At 48.2% G+C, this 23,200-nt stretch overlaps 1 protein-coding gene across 2 annotated transcripts in view; it reads left to right on the top strand.

The window, feature by feature from the left end:
* The window catches only part of BTAF1 (B-TFIID TATA-box binding protein associated factor 1), a 2,675,064-nt gene that overhangs the window by 2,602,393 nt on the left and 49,471 nt on the right, over nt 1-23,200 (top strand). The gene's annotated exons all lie outside the window — the stretch shown is intronic.

Below are 23,200 nucleotides of genomic sequence, written 5' to 3'. Positions count from 1 at the left end.
GGTTGGGGATGTGGGGGCACCACCATGTCCACCGGTACCTCCCGCTGTGTTGCAACATTGTGCAGGACACATGCTGCCACAATGATCCTGCACACTACTGGGGGTGCAATGGGAGCTCCGCTATGCCGCTGGTTGTAATATGGACATCGTTGTGTCTTACCTGGGGTGGTGTGGTGGGGTTCCGGATTGGCTTAATCCTGTGGTTGCTCAGAGGGTAGGCACTGTCCCCTGGGGAGGTGATGATAGTTGAGATTATTAGGGTTTGGGTATTTGTCTGTGTGTGACTTGCATGCATGTGCACAGACATTTGTACTCGCCTAGGAGCCATGTGTCGCCATGCTGCCCAGCTTCCAGGGCCCGGCTCAGGGCGGACATTCTGTATATGAAACTGTCATGGGTGTAGCCAGGGTAGTTTGCATAGACAGAGGTGATGATTCCTTTAGCATTGCATACAACCTGTACGTTGATGGAATGCCAGTGCTTGCGGTTTCGATAGATGTGCTCAGTGGCCCTGGGTGGACGCAGGGCCACATGGGTGCAATCTATGGCACCAAGCACTTTGGGGAAGTGTGCCACCCTGTAAAAGCCCTGGACCACGGCCTGCCTTTCTGCGGGTGTTCTGGGTATGTATATGTGCCTGTGGACTGAGGGGCGTGCAGTGATGATTGCCAACACCTGGTGTAGGCAGCGTGACTGCGTGGCCTGAGACACCCCCCACCCCCACTATGGCAGTGGTCCGCTGAAATGACCCAGTGGTCAAAAAATGCAGGTCATTGAGCCCCTTCTCCAAGGGGCTCAATGCTTGGGAGCACAGGGTGGGGGGGAAGTAAGGTCATCTTCCCACTCCCTGACGAGGTCAAGGATGATATGAGGTGGAAACCTATACCTGCCATAGACGTGCTCGTCAGGCATCCCAAAAAGGCTGGTCCGGGGTAAAAAAATGCAGGCCCTGGCTCTTCTCCTCCTCCTGCGGTGTCCCATGATCAGTGCTGCGACAAATGGGGCATAGCTGTATATACGCGTTTGTTGGTTGCGCGCACTTTTATACTGTGCACGGGGACGCTTCCGCCTGCCTTTGTGTGGCGGACGCGTTGACGCCGATGTGCGTCTTTTGCCATGCCCGGGTTTCCTGTATTCGAATCCATGAATACGGGTTGCTCGCTTGCGTGTGGGCGTTCTGTGCATTTCCCTGCAGTACTTCCCCAGTTACGCCTTCTTTCTCCAGCATTGGATCTTTCATGGATTCACATGCTTAGAATATTCCCCGTCAGACTGGGACCCCTCGGTATCATATATAGCCTTTTCCTATAGGAAAACTTCCGACACTTTTGTGTCCTATCTACGTCCTTTTAGGAGCCGCCTACGCATGCTCCGCAGGCCGTCCCAGTATAAGAGGCCCGCCCCCGCGGTTCCCCTTCAGATTTCAACCGTCTCCAAAGCAGTGGGATCTCCTCGTGTTATCTTACTATTTTGTATTAGGTTGCCTTATTGGATTTCGAGTACGATATGTCCTCTGTATCAGGAAAAGCGCTGTTCCGTCCGTGCACGACGTGCGGCTTGAAAAAGGTTTACGAGGGGGACGGACATATGGATTGTATATATTGCCTCCACCCTCACCATTCGGCGGATGCCTGCGAAATATGCAAGGGGTTTTCTCAAAAAACCCTCAAAGACCGACGCCTGGTAACATGGCTGAATGAGGGTGCGGGAGCATACCCCCCCCTTCTAGGTAGGCTCCACACAGTTGGTGGAAACATTACGCCGCACGGCCTCGTCGGAACCACCGGCGAAGAAATCTAGACCATCGGAAAAAGAGTCGTCTGGTACTCACTCCACTACAGACTCCTCGTCGAAGAAATCATCCTCATCAAAAAAGCATGAGAAGGAAAAGAAATCCTCCTCTGGCGATCATCACAGATCGACCACGAGTCGAGAGTCGAGTAAAAGCGGGCACGGTGTGGAGAAGGCGGGACCGCCAAAACCACCGGCAAAGCCTGCGTCGTCCACGCCGACCCAGTCCACGGCCGCCTTCCCGCCACTAGCGCAAGGGGCATCCTCCGTCCCGTCGACAATGGCGTCGACGAGAGTCTCGTCGACGGGGGTCCTACAGGAGGCCTGGCGGCCTGAAGTCTTCGATCCTACCCCCCCAGAGGCTCTGCTACAAGAGCAAGCTATGTTGCTGTCCTCGGAGGACGAGTGCGAGAGAGTGGCTGGCCCAGCAGACCTGGGGCTACGAGCGGCTGGCAAGTCGTCGAAGAGGCCGGTATCTGCCCATCTCCTCAATCCTCAATCGGTTTTGTCGTTGGATATTCTGTCCTCGCTTCAGTCCTTGCTACGGTCGTTGGACCAGCGACTTCCCCAGGCCAGCCTGCCACAGTCACCCGTCGACGAGCCGGGCCCGTCCCGTCAACCGTCGCACCCACGCACGCCAATCTCAACACTGGCACAGGAGGAAGGTGAGCTGCCAGATTCGGAGTCTGACAGGGGAGCCATGTCAGAGGTCTCTTTATCCCCCTCCAGGGATCCTACCTGGGAGTCAGAAGCGGAGTTAGAAAACCCCAGAAGCCCAGCTCACCCGTCCCCTCCGGACGACATTGTGTCATTCCATTCGATGATGGAGAAGGCATGTAAAGAATTTGGTCTGTCCCAGGAAGAACAGAAAAAGGATTGTTTTTTTGTTCGACCACATGGGCAAGAGAAGGTCGGTGTTTTCGATACCGATACTTGACCATGTATGGAAAGAGGGGTTGCAGACAATGAGACACCCATTCCCAGAACCAGCAGTGAAAGGACGCCTAGAAAAAAAGTTTAAGGCTCCAGAGTCTACCCCCAAGTGTTTATCCTCTCAACCAACACCAAACTCGGTGTCGGCGACGGCAACAAGGAAGGCAAAGGCACAGCACAAGTGCACGACCCCACCCGAGAACGAAGCGAGACGCCAAGACGCCTTTGGCAAGTAAGTGCTCGCCGTGGGAGCGACCACAGTAAAGGCCGCAAACTCTCTGGCAATTGTGGCCAGATACGATGGGGAGATGTGGCACAGGCTGGCTCCGCTGCTTGATCATCTTCCGGAAGCTCAGAGGAAGGCGGCAATGCTACTGGTCCGAGAGGGTGAGGAAGCCTCAAATCACGCAATAAACATCGCGGTGGATCTTGCTGAGTCTGGCTTCAAGCAAGTCAACAATGGGGTCGTATTACGCCGACAGTCATGGCTGAAGTGTACCTACTTCAGACCAGAAGTACAATACAAGGTCTTAGATATGCCCTTTGAGGGAGACCTTCTTTTCGGTGAGAAGGTGGACGAGGCCCTAAAAGGGATGAAAGAAGATTCGGACACGGCACGTTCTTTGGGTGCCCTCCAGAGTGGCAGAAGCTACAAGTCTTTTTGCCCCTTTAGAGGAGCTTCAGGTAATTCAAGATTCTCTTCTGGAGACAGATCCTTTGCCAGATCGGCTTACCCCTCCCAGGGATACCGACGTGCCTCACAATCGGCTAACCGTCGACGAAACTTCCAGTCTTCCAGAAAACGACCATCATACCCATCGTCGGCGAGAGACAAGCAAACTAAAGATCAGCAGTGACGTTCCACAACCCGTTCTGTGGGGAAGAGCTTCAGCATATGTCGACGAATGGGAAAGGATAACGACGGACCAATGGGTGTTAGACACTATAAGACACGGACACTCTCTTCAATTCAAACATAGCCCCCCGCAAATTCCACCTGCGTTCACCGCTCAGTCCCATATGAAGGCACTGCAACAAGAGGTTACACTCATGTTAGAGAAGGGAGTGATAGAATTAGTTCCAACATCACAGAGAGGCCAAGGAGTCTACTCAAGATACTTCGTCGTAAAAAAGCCGAACGTCAAATGGCGTCCCATTCTAGACTTACGCGAGCTCAACAAGTCCCTAAAGAGCCTGAAATTCAAGATGCTCACTCTACAGGAAGTGATCCGCGCAGTTCAAAAGGGAGATTTCCTGGCGTCCCTGGATCTGCAGGACGCGTATTTCCATATTCCAATGTGTCGGAAACACAGGAAATTCCTATGTTTTGTAATAGGGCGAACCCACTACCAATTCACGGTTCTTCCTTTCGGGCTCAAAACCTCCCCTAGAACGTTCACAAAATGCCTGGCTCCAGTGGCTGCCTGGCTCCAGTGGCTGCCTGGCTAAGAAAGCAAAGCCACCATGTACACCCTTACCTCGACGACTGGCTGGTAAGGGGATCCTCCCCAGCGTCGACCAACACAAGTCTGCAAGCCACCATGCAGCTTCTACAACGGCTAGGATTCGCCATAAACTTTGAGAAATCCTCTGCGGCCATCAAGAACGCTGGTATTCTTGGGGGCACAGTTCGGGACTCAGCTAGGGCTGCTGAAACCTTCTCTCGACAGGACCTCAAGACTCATTCAACAGGCGGCCCGGCTACGGCGAAACACCAGGATCTCAGTGAGAAAGTATGTTTCGGTCCTAGGGGCCATGGCATCCTGCATCCATCTGGTGAGAAACTGTCGACTTTTCATGAGGCCAGTCCAAGAATTCCTCGCAGACCGATGGACACAAGCTCAGGGATCGTGGTCGGACAGGATAACCGTCGACGACGACAAGCTACTTCGGACCCTTCAGTGGTGGCAGAGTCCCCACAATCTGAACAAGGGTGTTCCCCCACAGGAGTCGGAGTTCCAGAGCACCATAGTTACGGATGCATCCCTAACCGGATGGGGAGCGCACATGGGTGCTCTCCAAACGCAAGGTCGCTGGTCTCCAACGGAGTCACTCCTACACATAAATGTACTGGAACTCAGAGCGGTACGATGGGCCTTGAAGGCGTTCCTACCACACATCAAGAGGTCGCGAGTGCGAATACTGACCGACAATACAACAGCCATGTTTTATCTGAGGAAACGAGGAGGGACACGATCAAGGACTCTCTCCATAGAAGCCCGGAAAACATGGCATTGGGCATCGAAGCACGAAATCTCCCTCGTGGCTCATCGCCTTCCAGGAGTGAGGAACTGCCAAGCCGACTCCCTCAGCAGAAACATGGCCCAGATAGACGAGTGGGAAGTGGATACGGGTCACTTGAAGAGTGTTCGAGAAATGGGGCCACCCCCCTCTGGACGCCTTCGCGACCAAAGAAAACAAGAAATGCGAGAAATTTGCAAGCAGATGGCCCCAAGAGGGGTCGGTGGGGGAGGCGTTCTCCTTCCCATGGACGGACATGTTCCTCTATGCTTTTCCCCCGTTTCCCCTCATACGGAAAACAATACAGTGGATACGCAGATAGAATTGCCGGGTGATTCTAGTGACACCATACTGGCCGAGGCAACCGTGGTTCTCAGACCTCCTCCATCTATCGCTGGAACATCCCATAGCGTTTCCGAAAGTCCCGTACCTTCTATCCCGGGACAGAGGCACGGTGTGGCATCACGACCTGGACAGTCTCAACCTTACGGCCTGGCTCCTGACTTCTCGGAATTCGGGGCTTTAGACATTTCAGAGGAGTGCCAAGAAGTTCTACAGGCGGCTAGAGCCCCTTCCACTAACAAATCCTACTCCTATAAGTGGCGGAGATTCTGTGAATGGTGTAGAAAACAGCGGGACCTACAACCATTGTTGGTGACGCCGGAACAAGTTCTACCTTACCTGCTCCTCTTAGCAAAAAAGGGATTGTCCCCCTCATCGATAAAGGTACACCTGGCAGCCATCTTGAGGTTCACAAGGAAGAGGCAGTCGTCTCCTCTATTCAGTGACAGACTGGTGAAACACTTCATGCGGGGTTTATTTCGAGTTTTTCCCCCGGCGTGGAGCCTCAACACAGTGTTGGCAGGCTTGATGAAACTGCCTTTCGAGCCTATGGCCACGTCCGACATGAAATTAATTTCGTGGAAGTTGGCATTCCTGATAGCTATCACATCAGCCAGACGTATCTCGGAAGGGATTGGCCAGATGGGTCTCGTCGACGATTGTTTTTTGTCACTCTAAGGCCGGAAGGCCACTGCAAAGACATCCTAGAGCCCATTCTACAAGGTCGATGTCATCCTCAACAGCGTTATGGGCCGGAATTCCGCTGACGGACATATGCCAAGCTGCGGCATGGTCAGTGCCCCACACGTTTACCCGCCACTACTGCCTTGCCAGGCAGCATGCGGATGAGGTGCAGATGGGAAGAGCTGTCCTCCGCCATCTGTTTCAGTAAGGTAAGCTCCACGCTGTGGAGAGTCTGTTTTCTACCTTTTGATGACAGTATACTTTATGTGGGAAATGTTGTATGAGTAAACTTATTCCTGCTGTACATATGTATTGTATAGTATGGTGAGGGTACGTTACATTGCATTCTCGCCACTGTCTCAAGGGTTACGGCTATACAATCTATTCTAAGCATGTGAATCCATGAAAGATCCAATGCTGGAGAAGGGAATAGTTTCTTACCTGTAACTCCATTTCTCCAGCATTGGTATCTTTCATGGATTCACATGCGCCCGCCAAGCCTCCCCAGGACTGCAATGTATGTGATGGATAAGTTTAACCCTTCCTACTTTGGAGGGGCAGAAATATGAAGGGGAACCGCGGGGGCGGGCCTCTTATACTGGGACGGCCTGCGGAGCATGTGTAGGCGGGTCCTAAAAGGACGTAGATAGGACACAAAAGTGTCGGAAGTTTTCCTATAGGAAAAGGCTATATATGTTACCGAGGGGTCCCAGTCTGACGGGGAATATTCTAAGCATGTGAATCCATGAAAGATACCAATGCTGGAGAAATGGAGTTACAGGTGGTAAACTATTCCCTTTTCACGCGTTGTTCCCCATTCTGCGTGTTACGCCCCCTTTTTGGTGTGTACGCAGACGTTGTGCACTTTCCCTGTGCTCGTCCGCACGGCGTTCAGGATGTGCAATGAGGTGTACGCCCTTGTGCGGCCACGCACGGGTTTGGCGCACATCCCAAGAAAAACACGCGCAGGGACTTCCATGAATCGCACGCATGTGCTTCCTTTTTCACGCTTGCGCCACTTTTCGGCGCACGTTTGTTCCATGAATCGGCCCCTTAATATCTTCAGCCAATGCTTATATTGCAGTCCCAACCAACGCATCCTCACACTACTGGCACCTAAGACTCCCCAATCGACACAGATCTCGTAAATTGACTTGACATATACCACCTAGCTACAGCCCCACACTCAGTAGCAGGAAAAGCTATACATCTTTTCCCCACTAACCCGACGCAGTGCTTGCTGCTCGGTGATTAGAAGGCATCAAAGACAAACATCTAGAGGAGCAGTACTGACTTTTATATGCTTAAGATAATCAACTGGAAGATTATAAAAGGTATCAGACTCTCCAGCATTGGCATCTTTCATATATTCACATCCTGTTTGAATTTTCCCTGTTGTCAGGCTGGGAATCCTCTGTAACATTAAGAAGCATCATTTGAAATGAAGTACCACAATCATTCAGTATTGTTTGTTTTGGGTCATTGTTAGGCAGAAACCTGTGCAGTTCACTCTGGGACCACTGCAAAAGATTTAAGACTACAGGTGTTTGGCAGTAAACCCACTTGGTAGCAGTCTGTACCACCCAGATGTATCTGGTAGCTGTGGCTGAGCAGTCAGACTTCCCTCAAGAAGAGTTAGGCAGTATATAGAGCACACATAATAGGTACAGAGGCACAGTAGTACAAGCAAACACTGACCAGAGCTAGGTGTAAAAGTATATAATTATTTATTTAAAAGACGCACTCATAAATTACACTAGCACAGAAAAGGTAAAAGTCAAAACACAGTCACTATTACTTATATGTACATCCCTAGTTATTTGTTGGACAAGTCTAAGTTAACTCCACTTATTTCCAAACAGAGGTGAGTGCTTAACGTTAGATGGCACTCCAACAAGTTAGTTAAAAAGGGAGGGAAAAGGCAGGAGTAATGAAAACAGCAAGGTAAAACACTTTTCAGAGATTCACAGTAAGTTTAGAAAGGCAGTCTATTGCGGAGCAAGGAAGTTCGGTTGCCAGGCCCACTCTAGGGAAAGCCAGGCGAAAAGATGTCCAAGATCACACAATGTCACAAGTCTTTACAGGTGAGTAGGAAAGGTTTTACTAAGTTTAGAAAAGTTTAGTTAGGGTGTCCCAGGCTTACCCAGGTTCGAGAGCCGAGGGCTAAATCTACCCCGTACAATCGGTGGCAAGGGAAGCCGGGCGGAACACGGTACCTTTTAAAATGGAAAGGATCCTTCAGCGGTGGCAGTTGTTCCTGGTAGTGGGTGCAATTCACGGCGTCGTCCAGAGGAAGAGAAGATCTCGACGTGGAGGAAAGCTGAAGGTCGTTGCACTACCAGGGAAGAAACCAGCCGTGGATTTTTTCCGGTTAAAAGGATGTTACCCCTCTTTCGCGGTTGAGGTAAAAAGTGGTATCCCGGTTGCCGGGGTGCTTGGCACAGGCAAGGCGGCCACGAGATGCTTCAGGGAGGCGAAAAGAAGGCAGAAACTGGTTGTCCCCACCAGTCAAGGGAAGAAGACTCTCCCGGCTGGAGATCTCCTCTGTCGTTGGGAAAAGTGGTGAGACGGTTCCGCAGGGCTCCACCGGTGGTGTCGTCTTGGCAGGTCAGCTCGGCTTCTCCCTCTTCGGCTTCTTAGGTCCTGTGACGACTTCTGAAGAACCAGTCCCAAAAACCCTGCTTTTATGCAGCAAACCCCCATTCATACAGCCTAGCTGTCACTCAAACATGCTAAGTGGTGAGCGGAGCGGCTCACCACTTGGGCCAATCACACCAGAGTGCGACATGATTTGGCAAGGCAACTCAGTCCAGGGTGCCTAAACCCCCTCCCACACCCCCTGTGGTACCCAGACAGAATGGCACCACTTTGGAGGGCTTCTGTGCAGAAGCCTGCCAAAAGTGGAACAAAAGCTCGACTCGGGTTCAGGGTTACTGAAGTGAACCTAGACGCCATTTTGGTGGCGAGTTCTGGCAAAAAATCCCAACCAGTGAATTTATATTAAATAAATAAACCGGCGGTATCTTTAACATTGCACCAAAAAGTGGTGCATTAAAATCAATGGGAAATCCCATTGGGAAATATTCCGGTGGAATATTTCCGTGGTATCCACTGCCACCAGCCAGAAACTCGGCGAGGGGGGACGGGACAGTACCCCCTCGACAACAGACCCATGGGCAATCTAATTGCCCCTACCAGTACTTCCACAGTATGATGGTTTGTACTGGTTAAGTTCCTAAGTTAAAACTAGTAAAGTCAATGGTGACTTTACAGACCCAGGGAGACAGTAGTCAGTCCCCGGGTGTGGAGTCTATGTTTGGGGGTCACTATGACACCCCTGTGTTACTGCACTGAGGGTGCTGTGTAACACACATTCAAAAGCCAATGATAGCCTATGGGGAAAAAATACCCCATAGCCCATAAGCATATAGCAAGTCACAGAAACACTCTCAAGTCATGTCCAAGAGTGAGGGTAAAAGAGTCTCACTCTTGGCAGGAGAAAAAATAAACCCCAAAAATCCAGCAAAGCTGCTGGGGGACTCACTAGGTTAGGAAATTCAGCCTAAACAGAGAATTCTCCCTAACAGTCATATACCCATCAGCCAATAGACAGTATAATGCACATTCAAGTGAGCACATTCAAGCTGAGAAGTACTTTTTCTCTTTTGGGGTTTGGAAGTCCTAAACCCATTTGGTGCTCCCCTACTGGGCCCAGACCCTGTGTTCCTCCCAGGGTGGAGTCCTGTAGAGTGTTTTCTTCTTGCCCCACCCTGGCTGATTCCAAGTCGAAGTTTGTTAGGGCATGTTCCTCAATGTAGACACTTTTGAAATGGCAGGTGGATCAGAATGAGGAGTGTCTATATTGTCTGTATCCAGACCACAATATCAACTCCTGATCCATATGCAATTCAGTTTCCAATAAAATGCTGAAGGACCATCGCAGAAGGCTTGTGGTCTGGTTAGATGAGGGGACTGAGGCCTTGGACTCTGCATCAGTGTGCAGTTATACCTCACTGCTTCAAAGCAGGCCACATGGGTCTTCTAACAGGAGTTACTGATAAGTAACCTATTTCTTCTTCTGAGCCGTAGTGCCACAAGTAAATCTACAATTTATGGTATGATGTTAAGATGGTTAAGGCTTCCATTCTCTCCTATATACAGGATGGGGCAGGACTGGGAACATTTATCAAATGCCCATGAATGATATAGCCTACCAGATACCTAAATTGAAGTTCTGTGCACCTTTCGGCCTCTAAAAAGTCAATCCAGATTGAATATGTAAAACAAATCTGGAGTACAAAAGAGATTCTTATGAGCAATGACAGGATCATCATTTCACAAATCGATGTTGTGATCAAGGCACAGTTTGCAATTTATAATTTCATGGAATATTTGTTTTGCTCACCATTATACATCTAACCACCCATGCTCTTTTGGTTGAGTCTGTTACATGTATTTCGTCTGTGTTGTTGAACACCAGCAGTCTTTTGTTAAAGGCTATATTAGCTTACATTGTTTCAAAGATTAACTGTTCACAGATCCCTGCAACCGAGATGAATTATTGCCATCCCAGAACATGTCCGGCCCCTTGTTGGCCTTTATGCCAGCACCAATCATTTCTTGCTATACCCAATTTGAAGAGGGTTTGTAGAGTAAGAGTAATGCGCTGTTGCATGTAGACTGCTTCCAGGCTTCACCCCGCCTATTGGATGATCCGCAGTATTCGTAGCCATTCATCATCTGTGATCTGGGTCTCTGCTTCTCTGCACGTTTGAGCCTGTATGGTCAAGATGTACTACTCTGCAAGATGGATTTATCTGTTAGGTGCCGGTGTATTATCTTGTGTTCACCATTTGCAAGCTATACAGTACAGTTCCTTAACATACATGTATTGTGTTGCTTTATTGTTTTTGGTTTCATGCTGGTAGATGGTAGAAGTAGCCATCTTCAATTGTGGTCAACCTGCTATTGAGGAAAAAATCTAATTCTAATGAATTCTTTACTCCCACAGATCCCATATCTTAGATCTTATCTCTAGTGTCAGGTGTCTTCAGAGACTTTTTCAGCCCCAGGGGAGCAGCCTGTCTCTCCGCTACGGCCCGTCACTGTTTGCCCATACGTAGGACATGAATTCGGGGTTAGTATACATGGTATTGCTGCACCCCATGACCTCAGTTTCTAGACACAGTACACGTCTGGAACGAGACCTAGCTTTTTCTATTTTGTTGTGTTATAGCTTACCCTCTGAAGGACTTTGGCATCAATCCCTGCTCGGACATAAGGCGAAAAATGTCTGTCAGACTCCCACAGGGTACTGTGAGAAGCCAGAAGGTGTCTCGCGTGCTAATCCCCAGGGATTTGTCATTCATGTGGCCAGAACACGGCCATCACAGTTGGATCCAGTTCTTGGGGATGGACCAGTGTGTGAGGATCACCTGGGTGAGGGATCCTCGGGGAGTAGGGGCATCCGATGGTGAGACGCGGTATCCCATTTCCTTTATGACCTCTTCCCCATCCTACTATACAGGATTTACTGACTTTCCAACTACCCCCCGCCCCCTCCTTTTTCCCCTCAAACACAGACGAGGAGGCGAGGGATTGGGAGGATGAAGATTACTGACAAAAAACAGTCTAAAGACGTTCCCATTGACCGCAGACTGTCCCAGTAATAAGGCCAGGCAAAGTCAGGCCTACCTTTACAACTATGTACACCTGAACCTAATTGCCTCTCCCAGGAAGTATAAAAGGTGGAAACCAAAGGCACTTTTTAGTGAGTTGAGAATGCTGGAAGTAGCCGGGAAGCAGGAGAAAGACCTAGCGAGCTGCAGAGACCCTGGTAGACCTGGAGGAAGAGAAAACCAGCCAAACACTGGCCTGTTACTTGAGAGGAGACTGCAGTGTGAAGAGGGAACTTCACACTGCAGTCTGCCCCTGGTCATGCTCCAGCAGGCATGACCAGGGGCAGCTGAGGTTGCCTGGCGGTACCCACAGCAGAACTCCTCCCCTAGGCCAGGCAGGCGAACCCAGGTCTCTGAGGGACAGGTGGAGAGACCCTGACCTCTGATTAACATTCCCTTTTCTTTTTTATTGCATTGAAATCGAAACAAGAATTATTTTTAGCAATACCACAATGTCTTAAATCCAATCTAGAAAGAAAAATGATTGTCCTAAAAAGTGAACAATATCCATTCCACTAATATCTTAAATTTTCAATTTGAGGTTTCCCCCAGAATTTCCGACAGAAATGTAACCACTGCAATAACATTTAGTCTTACGTCCTTCCATTAAGGACCTCCACCAAACCTCTGAATCTGCAATCTGAACGACAGAAGCGGCTGAAGTATTTTGTTCGTACATCCCTAAGAGCCCAAAGTTATGAGATGTTTTCGGGGTTTTCAACCATGGAATCATCTTTACAGTAACAACATTTGTTTCCTTGTGATAGTCCACAAATTGATTGTATCTCGTTTATGGGATGGAAGTTGAGGCGTGTTCGCAGAAATTGATCCCTGACCTTCCTGTCAGGAAACTGCTTTAAATAGTCGCAAACCGTATTTAGTTTCTGGCATTCTGGAGGCAGGAAGGCGACGGATTGGTAGCTGGCCGCTGCCTCCAAGGTTGATATCCAGTCCTGCTCTTTTGCTCACCCATGTGGGGTTAGTCACTAGCAGGTCCAGTGAGCCTCCAATCTCTACCAGTTGTTTTGTCGTTTTCAGTCTCCAACTGTTCAAGATTGGGTTGCGTGCGTCTATAAATTGTAGTGTGCACCATTTCTAAAATCGCGCAACGTGAAGGCATGAAGCATTTCCTGAACAGAGCTAATCTGTTCAATTCTACATTACTTTCCCAGGATGAAAGCCCCAGTTCTCTCTGAATAATCGCAATAGGTGTCGATATAGGGACACCCAGCCCCTTTTCCCAAAATATGCCTTCAAGGCGTTACTATGTCTCAGGAATATTGAACATAGCTTCTGCTCCATATGTCACAGCTGGAACCACTTTTTTTTTTAATTACATTTTTCAGTTATGGTTACAGTATATTAATACAGTTTACAGATATCTTGTTAGTGATTACAAAAAACATTCCGTTGCTATTTTGTGGGTGGTATAATTGATACGGCGATCAGGTTTTGTCTGATTAGGCCTCCTTGTGCATGGCCGCCAGGTAGCAGCGGAGTGGGCCCATATGTCCTTTGGCCGACTCGTGAGTGCAACCCCCATTACATAGTTTTCTTCACATTCATACACAAGTCTTTGAGCCATGAGTGAACTGTGGGTGCCACATTTACCTTAACAAAATACCGGAGTGGTGGGCACCACAATGTTTACTCACTTCTATTCAATGTGTAAATCTCTCAGTTCTCAATAATTTTAACCTGGAGCTGCCAGTTTAAATTGGTCCTATAGCACAAGGACCTCGATAAACCACAAACAAACGAAAACAAGGCAACTTTGCCTTATTATAACTGGCGCTTCTCAGTTGGCCCCTAGAGAGAGGGCTGCAAGTTCCCAGAATATTTATGTCCGATGTTCTAATAAAATCAAAGCATCAGTTAAATCTGTGCAGTTTTGGCTTGGAATGTTTTATTCACATTCTTGTTTTTGTAATAATATTTATTCTTAATGTGATCTGTTGGGCGATCATATTTTGCCATCAATATACATTTAGCCAATGCATTTCGGTGAGAACCTTCATCAGGGCTGTATATAGGCTCTTGATTACATCATAAAGCTGAGCATAGTAATACATTTGTCAATACTAGTACATTAAATGGTTTATATACAATACATAAACAAATTCACACATACCATTTTGTTTGTCCCACGAGTATTCAATTGGTACGCCTAAAAAAATGAATGAAAAACAGTAATTGCCATTTAGTATCAGCGTTACAAAACTCTACACAGTTTAAGGACAGAAAAGTGTCCTAACTGATCGCTTTCAATGCGCTATCTCTGTCAAATATAATAAGCCCCAAAGGCTTTTATTTTGCAACGCTCACGGCTACAGCCACGTGTGTTGCAGATGCGTGGCGAAACGCATATGTCAATTGTGTCTCTGTGAAAGAAACAGGCTATTAGACAGCCGTTCTAACATGTCTTTTGCGATTGTATAGATCAAAGCGGCGAATGTTCTCCGACGCTTACCTTCAGTTCCTGCGTTGTTCTGCCTTCTGCAGAGAGACATGCTCACGCATGCCTCTTAGTTCTATTTAAACGTTGCCTTGGAGATGGTGGCGAGGCACCGTGGTCCGACAGGAATGCCGGAGCACGTACTCCCTCGCGCCCCACCCCCGGGTGTTTACCCTGGGGCGGGGATGTCTCCATGACAAGTCCTGAAACGCTATGTGTAGCCAAGCTGTCAGCGCCGTTCTCGTGTGATTAACATTAGTTTCGGTCTGTTACTATGAATGCGAGTGCATTGTAGCGTGATTGCAGGGATCTGTAAAATGAGTGTTATAAGTGTTGTATAATTTGTGCTGTTCTAAATTTCTCATTATCGCGGATAACAAGGTTTACCTACCTCTTTGGCGTCTACTAGCTAATGCATACTGGTTATGTCCAAAGCTATCATTAGCTTACTATGTTTCCCCCTATGTCCCAGAGCAGATATTTCAGCAGATTGGTAGTGATGTGGATGTCGAGTATCGCATTGAGTGTGGAGTCCACCTCTTCCAAAAAATTGCCTAATGCATGGGCATTCCCAATACATGTGTATGGAATTGGCCTCTGGAAGTGTGCATTTGGGGCACAGGGCTTGCTTGGATCGGTCAAACCTTGTGACTTCTCCGGTGGTGATGTGTAGATGATTTAGGATTTTAAATTGCACTAACCTGAAATTAGATTTGAGGGAAATGGATTTAGTGTGTTTGCAGTACTTGGCTCATTGCGCTTCCTCCATTGTCATGCCTAGGTCCCTCTCCCATTTTGCTTTGATTGTCTTCTTGGACGGGGAGTGGGATTGGACCATATTGTATAGCATGGAGGTGCTTCCTTTAAACCCTTCTTATGCCACGATGCTGAGCATGAATGGGTGTGGGTGGTGCAGCTCTGCTGGGAACGATGCCCATCTACGTCTGCAGGCTTTCAGGCTGTGGTATTATAATGTTAGTGAGCCCTGAACCCATCTTTCCTTGTACTTCCTCCAGTTTTACCAACTTGCCCCTCGGAAATGGGTCTCCCACCATCAGTTCCCTCCCAGGATCCCACCATCTTTGCAGCATTGTGTCTAGTGTGGGGGCAATGTCTGGGTAGTGCCAGAGAGGAGAGGCTGCCCAGTATGGTTCTGTATATTCCACTCTTCGGAACAATGCGGGCCAGGCCTGCATCGTGCGGGCCACTGGGTCAATGTCACCAGTTCTCCATATGTTTTAATGAATATCATGGAGCGTAGGTCTATAGGGACCGCAGCGTATTTCTCAACCTGTATGTGGGCATATTCCTTTATGTTTTGGAACCAGTATCTGGCGAAGTGTGCTTATGCAGCATAGCAATGGAGCGCCTGTGTCGAATTTCTCGCATAACTTGGTCCAATTCAGTCGAACCATATCACCCCTACCCCGACACAAAGTTAGAGGAGAGTTTCTGTAGAAGAATGGTCTACCGGGCCATATTGGGATATTGCTAAATAAATATAGTGCCTCCTCCAGGAACCCCTCCATAGGGACATTTATGGATCTCTCGGCCATGCCGACCACTCGTATGTTATTGCGGTATCATCTGGATTCGAAGTCCTTACATTTATCCCACACCGCCTTCAGGTTCTTTTTAATTTCAGCTATGTCCTTGCTGTACGTGGCAGACGTGTCCTCCAGTGTACTCACCCTGGTCTCCGCCACAGTGACTCTTGTGTTTACCTTCTGCAGGTCGGCCCTAATGGATGCGTTGTTGCTGCCAATGTCATCAAGCTAGTTATTTACTGCTGAGAAGTGCGCCTGCAGAGCCACCATGTATGATTCCATGTTTGTATCTGTGTGGGCTTGAATAGTCATTGAGGCGGCTGGTTGGGTACCATCGGATTCCTTCATGTTAGGAAGAATTCTCTTACAAGGCTAATTTCCCTAATCTAGTGAGTCCCCCAGCAGCCTTGCTGGATTTTTGGGTTTGTTTTTTCTCCTGCTAAGAGTGCGACTCTCTTCCTCCCACTCTTAGGCATGATTTGAGGTATGTCTTTGACTCTTTGTGTGCTTATGGGCTATGGGGTTTTCTTTTTACTCCATAGGGTATCATCTGTTTTGTGTATGTGTTACACAGCACCCTCATTGCAGTGACACAGGGGTGTCATAGTGACCCCCCAGTATAGACTCCATACCCTGGGACTGACTACTGTCTCCCAGGGCATGTAAAGTCACCATTGACTTTACTAGTCATAAATTGTGAACAGAACCAGTACAAACCATCATATTGTGGAAGTACCGGAAGGGTTAATTATACTGCCCCTGGGTCTGTTTTCAAGGGGGCACTGTCCAGTCCCCCCTTGTCGAGTTTCTGGCTGGTGGGAGTGGTTACCACGCGAAATATTCCACCAGAATATTCTCTATGGGATTTTCCCATTGATTTTAAACGCACCACTTTTTGGTGCAATGTAAAGATACCGCTGGTTTATTTAATATTAAATCAACGGTTGGGTCTTTTTGCCAGAACTCTTTTCTAAAATGGCGTTCGTGTCCGTCTCTGTAACTCTGACCAGGGTCGAGCCCATTGTTCCACTTTTTGGCGGGCTTCTCCACAGAAGCCTTCCAAATGGTGCCACTCTGTCTGGGTTCCACAGGATGGGTGGGGGGGGGGAATAGGCACCCTGGACTGCGTTGCCTTAGCAACTCAAGTCGCAGTCTGTTCTGATTGGGCCAGTGGTGAGCCACCCAGCTCACCACTTAGCATGTTTGGGTGACAGCTAGGCTGTTGAATGGGGGTTTTTCTACATAAAAGCAGGGCCTTTGGGACTGGAACTTCAGAAGTTGCCACAGGACCTAAGAATCCGAAGAGGGAAGAAGCTGAGCCATCTGCAACTACCTCACCACCATCCCGACGACAAGAGAAGATGTTCTGCTGGACGAGTCTTCTTCCTCTGAGCTGGTGGGACCAACCAGTTCACCCCTTTCGCCTTCCAAAGACGTCTCTTGGTCGAATCGCCCGTGCCAAGCACCCAGGCGGCCGGATAGCCAAGCTTCACCACTTTGACTGCGAATAAAAGGAACGCACCTTTTATCGACTAACTGCGCGGCTGGTTTCATCCCTGTGCAGTGCAACGACTCCACGTTTCCTCCTCGACGAGATCCTCTCTTCCCCTGGTCGAAACAACAAACTGCAACCATTGCCAGGAACAACTGCCACCGCTGGAGCTTCCTCTTTCTTAAGGTACTGTGTCCTGCCTGGCCTCCCTTTCTTCGGTTTGCCCAAGGTGACCCTTAAATCCTTGGCTTTCCAACTGGGTTGGCCCCAGACCTTCTAACTTGACTTCTTGAATCACCCCAACCTCTTTTGAATATTCTCCAAAGACTTTTAGTGCATTTTAAACCATGTGATCCTGGGCACATTTCGCTTTGCTCCATTTAAAGTGGGCCTGGCCTATGAACTTTGGCTCTACAGTATATACTGCCTTTATTCCCTTGCTTAGAAATCCTAAAAGTGTTGGGACCTATTTTATTTATATGCTCTGCCCTTTTCTCTCCCTTTAACTGAACTATTGGAGTTCCATCAGGTTATGCGCTCACATCTGTTTTAACAAATCGTGATGTTTTAACTCTGACTTGTCTGATAGTTATCAAGGGAGGTGTGTATACTTTACCTGACTGTGTTTTAACTTGCTTTTGATTTAGAGTGCTAGTATATTGCATAAAGTGTGTTTTTAAATAAATAATTATGTACTTTTTATACAAATCTCTGGTCAGTGTTTGTTTGCTCTACTGTGTTTTTAGCCCTATTGTGTATACTCTATATACTGCCCTACTCTTCTTGAGAGAAGTCTGACTGCTCAGCCACAGCTACCAGGTAAATCCGGGTGGTGCAGACTGCTACCAATTGGGTTTACTGCTTACTCCTGTAGTCTTAATCTTTTTGCAGTGTTCCCCAAGGGAACTGCACAGGATTCTGCCTAACACTCCATGGTGTTATTGCTTGTATAGGCATCAATGGGGCCTCTTGTCTTGTCCCCGCTGTCTCTTATGATTATGAACTGTGCGCTTTACTTGTTGCTGTCAATTCTGGTGCTTTGCCTTCATGCAGTGGGTGAGGACGCAGTGTCGGGTCGGTTTTAATTCCCACGTGGGGAGCTGCAGGGCAATGAATATGGTCCTTCCTCCGCCATTCAGTAGTAGCAGTGCCTTAGTACACTAAGTGATCCTGCGCTTCTGCTGCTTTGTCTTGTGGCTTCAGTGCCGATCTGTGTTTTCAGTTATGCCGGGCTATATTACTGCATATTTTGTCACCCACAGTATTGCTTTGTTGCTCTTGCACTTGTGCCTTCTGGTGTCCCTGCTCTGTTCCCTGACTGGGAGCACGTATGTCATGTGGTTAGCCCCCCTTGTTGAGCCACGTAATTGTCAGAGTCTTTATGCAGCGGGAGGGCTCCTCTGTTTATTGTGCTGTGTGTCTTGCGCTTATAAAGTGCGAGTTCCGATTTAATGGCCTTGGGGCCAGGCACTGCTTGATATGGTGACCCTTCATTTGCAGTGGGTGCTCCCACGTTGCATACACCCTTCATCGCGTGGGGGCGAATGATTTCAGGCTTATACATTCACCCAGGCAGCGCAGGGTTGTAGCTCATGCGGGCGGGCAGCAGCTTTGATCATAAAATGTGTCTCTTGATGTGCTGTGCTCACCCGCGTAACGACTCTGGAGGATTCCTTTCCAATCCAGCTGGACGTTGGTATGAGTAGTGTGTGTTCTGTTGTCCCCACCCGTCTGATATAGTTTTGTGGATTGGGTTGAGCTGTCCCGAGTGACCCGACACTTCCCGGTGGCCTCGGTTTGGGGTATTGTGGTCATGTACCTTAAGCACTCTGAGATCCGGGCAGAGATCCGCCGGCCGCAGGTTGCTCCACTTCTCAGATTGCAGTCGCTTGATTTGTGTGCTGAAGGTAAGGGTTTTAATTCTGTCCGTAGCTTCCGCCTATGCCAGCCTGGGCCGCCCTAGACCACGTTGCTCTCTGCCAGCCCCCTACGGTTGCAAAGGGAGACACAGATTTTGGCACATGGGCCTTCCTGCTGCCTCCGGACCATCTTTGCCAGCCTACCTTCGGTGTGGGTGTTAGAGTGCGTGGTTCTGCACAGAGCTTCTCTCGCGGTGCCCGGAATGCTTATTGTTAGTTTTCTGTCTTTCACTTCAGTGGATGAATTTCCGTTCCGCAGGATTATGTTGTCAGGATTTATAGGTTGCAGAGCTCAACAGTTAGGCGGCCATCTTTGCCGGCACACCACAGCGCCCCCTGCTGAAACCACTTTTGATTTGTAAAACCGAAGAGCTGGCATGATCGAGAAACGCCCAAACTTATGGTTTAATGCACATGCTTGGCTAGCAGGGACCTTGATCTTTGCTCACAGATGTGATGTCATCATGGCTTCTGGTCTTGTATCACTTGACCAGACGGCCAGGTATTTAAAGGAGCACACTTGCTCAATCTCCATCTAAATACCAAGAAAAAATATTTTTCCTTTTGTTAGAATTACCAAAAACTCTGAATTTTTGTTTTTTCCTTGTTAATTGAAATGCCGTTTGATGTAATGTAGCTTTGTAGTGAATCCAGTTGTCTTTGTAGACCTACTGGGGTCTGATTAAGACAACTTCATCCGCATACAGTAAGCAGGGTTAGAGGACTCCTCTGACCTTTGGAAAAGATCTTATTGCATAACCTAAATAGGTTCGAGTAGAGATGTAGGACAGTTTTTTCTTTCAAGTTTACTCCATAATTTACGTCGGTCGATTTGATCAAATGCCTGGACCAAGTCCACAAAAGCCATTAAGATCCTGGGCTTTTGACTTCCCAAGTTACCCTTCAATAATTGTAGTAGGAGGATGTCCACAAGCTTCCGAGTCCCTTGATGAAACCTGTCTGGAACGGGACGGTGCAGTTTGCTTGTCAACACCAACTGTGGAATTGGTCCAAGATAATCGAGCCGTAAAGCTTCTCGATTAAGTCCAGGAGGGCGATAATGCCTGGGATACTCCTGATCTCCTTTTTTGTGAATTGGAACCACGATCACCCTCCTCCATGAACTAGGGATTTGATGGGAGATGGTGACTTGATTCAATAATGTATGTATGAAGTCAGCCCATATTGCAGAATGCTCATTCAACATACAGTTGGTCAACCCATCTGGCTCTCTCGAGCAGTTCAGCTTTTGGATTCGCCTTTCGATATCACTGATGTTGTTAGAAAAAACCCAGGGCTCTACGCTCTGAGCGACAAGGCCACTTGGTGTGGTATTTGGGACCACTGTATAGAGGCTACTAAAATGGTTTATCCAGCTCTCTTCACTTATTGGGTTAGATTGGTCTTCCTTGGACATCGACCCTTCCGATTTTATCAATGTCCAGAAGCTCCTCGGGGTCCCTCCTAGCTAGAGCTCTAAGTATTTCTTCAGAGTCGTTCTGATACATCTGCCGCTTCATGGAGACTAAGACAGTTTTTATACCTCCTTCTTTCCATAAGTGCCAATTGGTGATCCTTGGTTAAGTCTGATTTCCTTGCTACCCTTGCCAGCCTCCATCCCCTTTTAACTCCTGCAGCTCCCCATGCCAGAAAATGCCATTTCGGGGAGCTGTGAAGTGGGAGCGAAATTAGCCCAGTGCATTCTGGGACTAGAAGTTCAAGACCCTTTTTTTTGCGAATTGTGAACTTTGAAAGGAGGCTTGAGCCCAGCTGAGGAAGCCTTCTTAGTGTGCTGTGAAGCCAGGCTCGAACCCGACTGAGGAAGCCTTAATTTGTGAAACTTAAGAGCTGGAAAGGAGGTGAAGCCACCTGACTGAAAACCTTGGCCAACCAAGTGGCGGCAGAAAAAGCAGCACAGCCGGTGAGTCGGAGAGACGGGATACCAAGCCAGCTTGCGTTCGAACCAAAGTTGCAAGCGGCAATATTGCATGCAAGAAATCCACAAAGGACAGTGTTTGAAGCTCATGTGAGGAGCGGCGCGAACAATTGGAAACCAAAGGAGTGAATGAACCTTTTGAAAGGCCAAGTAAGATGCTGTGTACAGAGTGGTCCGGCGCCACGTGGGTGCTCATTCGAAGGTCTTTGTTAGGTATCCAACTGAATGACAAATATATTGTGGAAAAGGAAGTTTGTATTAAAGTGGTCCTGCAACGGGTCAAGCTAAACCCTGTGCACATTCGAAAGTCTTCGATAAGTGTAAAGTGAACTGCAATTCGTCAGAGCCCGGCTGAGGGAGACTAATTGAATGCTAAGAAGGATCTGAGCCTGGCAGAGGGGGATCCAGGGTGAACCGTGAGTCACCCGAGAGAGAATATTTTTTTTTGGAGAGGGATCCACAGCAACCGAATAAAGGGATCTGAGCCTGGAAGAGGGGGATCGAGGGTGAGGCACCTGAATTAAAAATGCATAAGAAGAAAATAACTTTGTTTTGTACATCAGGCCCTTTGAATCAAAAGACTTTGATGACCAAAGAGACTTCAGCACAGAAGACCCTGATGCTGGAAATAGAACTGCATCCTTGTGTCGAAGAAACAAGATTGTGTACTTGGCTCGAGTAAACCGCCTTGCCCCGTGCTGAAAATGTGGGGACGGAAGGCCGACGGCCCCAATATCCTGACTTAGCATTTTGTGAACACCTCTTTCTTTTCATAAACATTAACCCACACTATTTGTAAACTAGCAGTAAGGATTGGCAATATTTTTTTTTTTAGTATAGCCCCGTTTTATTTTGACAAGACTCCACTGGGATTGAATTATTATTTTTTGATGGTTTTAGCTTGCTCCCATCTGTAGATTTAGGTTTAGATAGGCGTTTATCACCCCCTTCTGAAAGTTCAATAAACACCCTTGAACTGTGGTCACTTGTCTTACTATTGATACCATGCCTTCCTTACAGTACCGGGGAGCACAACACGCAATATGGCTGCTCCAGTCGGTCTGTTCATTCTAAAGCCCTCAAGGAGCATGCCACAAAACAATTTACATATTTCCACAAGGGTGGAAAGAGAATGCCTTCTGAGTCCCTGGGGTCGAAGAAATCCACAGTTGAAGAACCAATGGAGGAACGTTGAAGGACAAGCATAATGAGCAGCAGTTCTGTGATGGTTTCGAATATTAAAGGTGACACGCAAAAATGACCGATTTTCTTAAGCCCGATTTGGTGTGGCTTTTAATATTCGAAATATATCACTTTTCAGCCCCTTGAAAACCAATCTCCCGCCAGCCCTCAGGCTTAAAATTAGGGGGTGGGGGGCGGTTCTCCCCCTGAACCTCACTTTAATTCCACGCCCCCCCCCCCCAACTTTAATCCCACGCCATAACCATGCATGTCCACCCCCCAACCCTCCTTACAGAGGGATACAAGCACACTTGCAAACGCACACGCAGAAACACACAACAGACACACAGGCACACAAGCCCTCACCTCACAGCCGTCTCAGAGCAGTCTTTCCAAATCGGTCTTTATCATTTTCGACAACATTTTAAAAGCCTTTTTCACTTGATACCTATGAAGCATATGAAGAGTTCCTGCTCTCCTACTGCTTTTACAGGCACCGCTCTTCTTTGTCTTCCGGGAAGGGAAATCACCACTCCGGCTCTAGGAATACTACAACGGAATTACCACCTATGCTGAAGGTACGTTTCCCAATGAAGTTCTCAATTCCAGAGGAGTGGGATGCTTTCTGGCAGCAGATGAGTGACATCTTTGACAAATACCTGCTGCTGCCAGCTTCGCCCACAGCCAAAGGGACCACCACGCTTGTTGAACCCATCAGATGCACCTCGTCAGACGGCAACCACATGTTGGTTGGCTCAGTTGTGACTTCAGTCCACCTTTGGGTACCAAAGCCTCGGCATCAGCGTCTCATCTCGGTGCTGCTGGCACCAATCAGTGCCGCTACCTCATTGGAATAAACCCACCTCGTGGGCACAATTCCTCTCTTAAGTGTTAGAAATCTTTGATGAGGAGGGGAATTGGTATTTGTGGTCTGGAACCACTTTACTCGGGTGAGATGAAGGATTTTCCCTAGGAATTCTATGATGGAGAGAATCTGCTG

This window comes from Ambystoma mexicanum, chromosome 8 (assembly GCF_040938575.1).
Source record: "Ambystoma mexicanum isolate Mex_15411 chromosome 8, UKY_AmexF1_1, whole genome shotgun sequence".
In the NCBI taxonomy this organism is placed as follows: domain Eukaryota; kingdom Metazoa; phylum Chordata; class Amphibia; order Caudata; family Ambystomatidae; genus Ambystoma; species Ambystoma mexicanum.
Note: the sequence above shows the minus strand (reverse complement) of the source record. Positions and strands in the feature narration are given on the sequence as shown.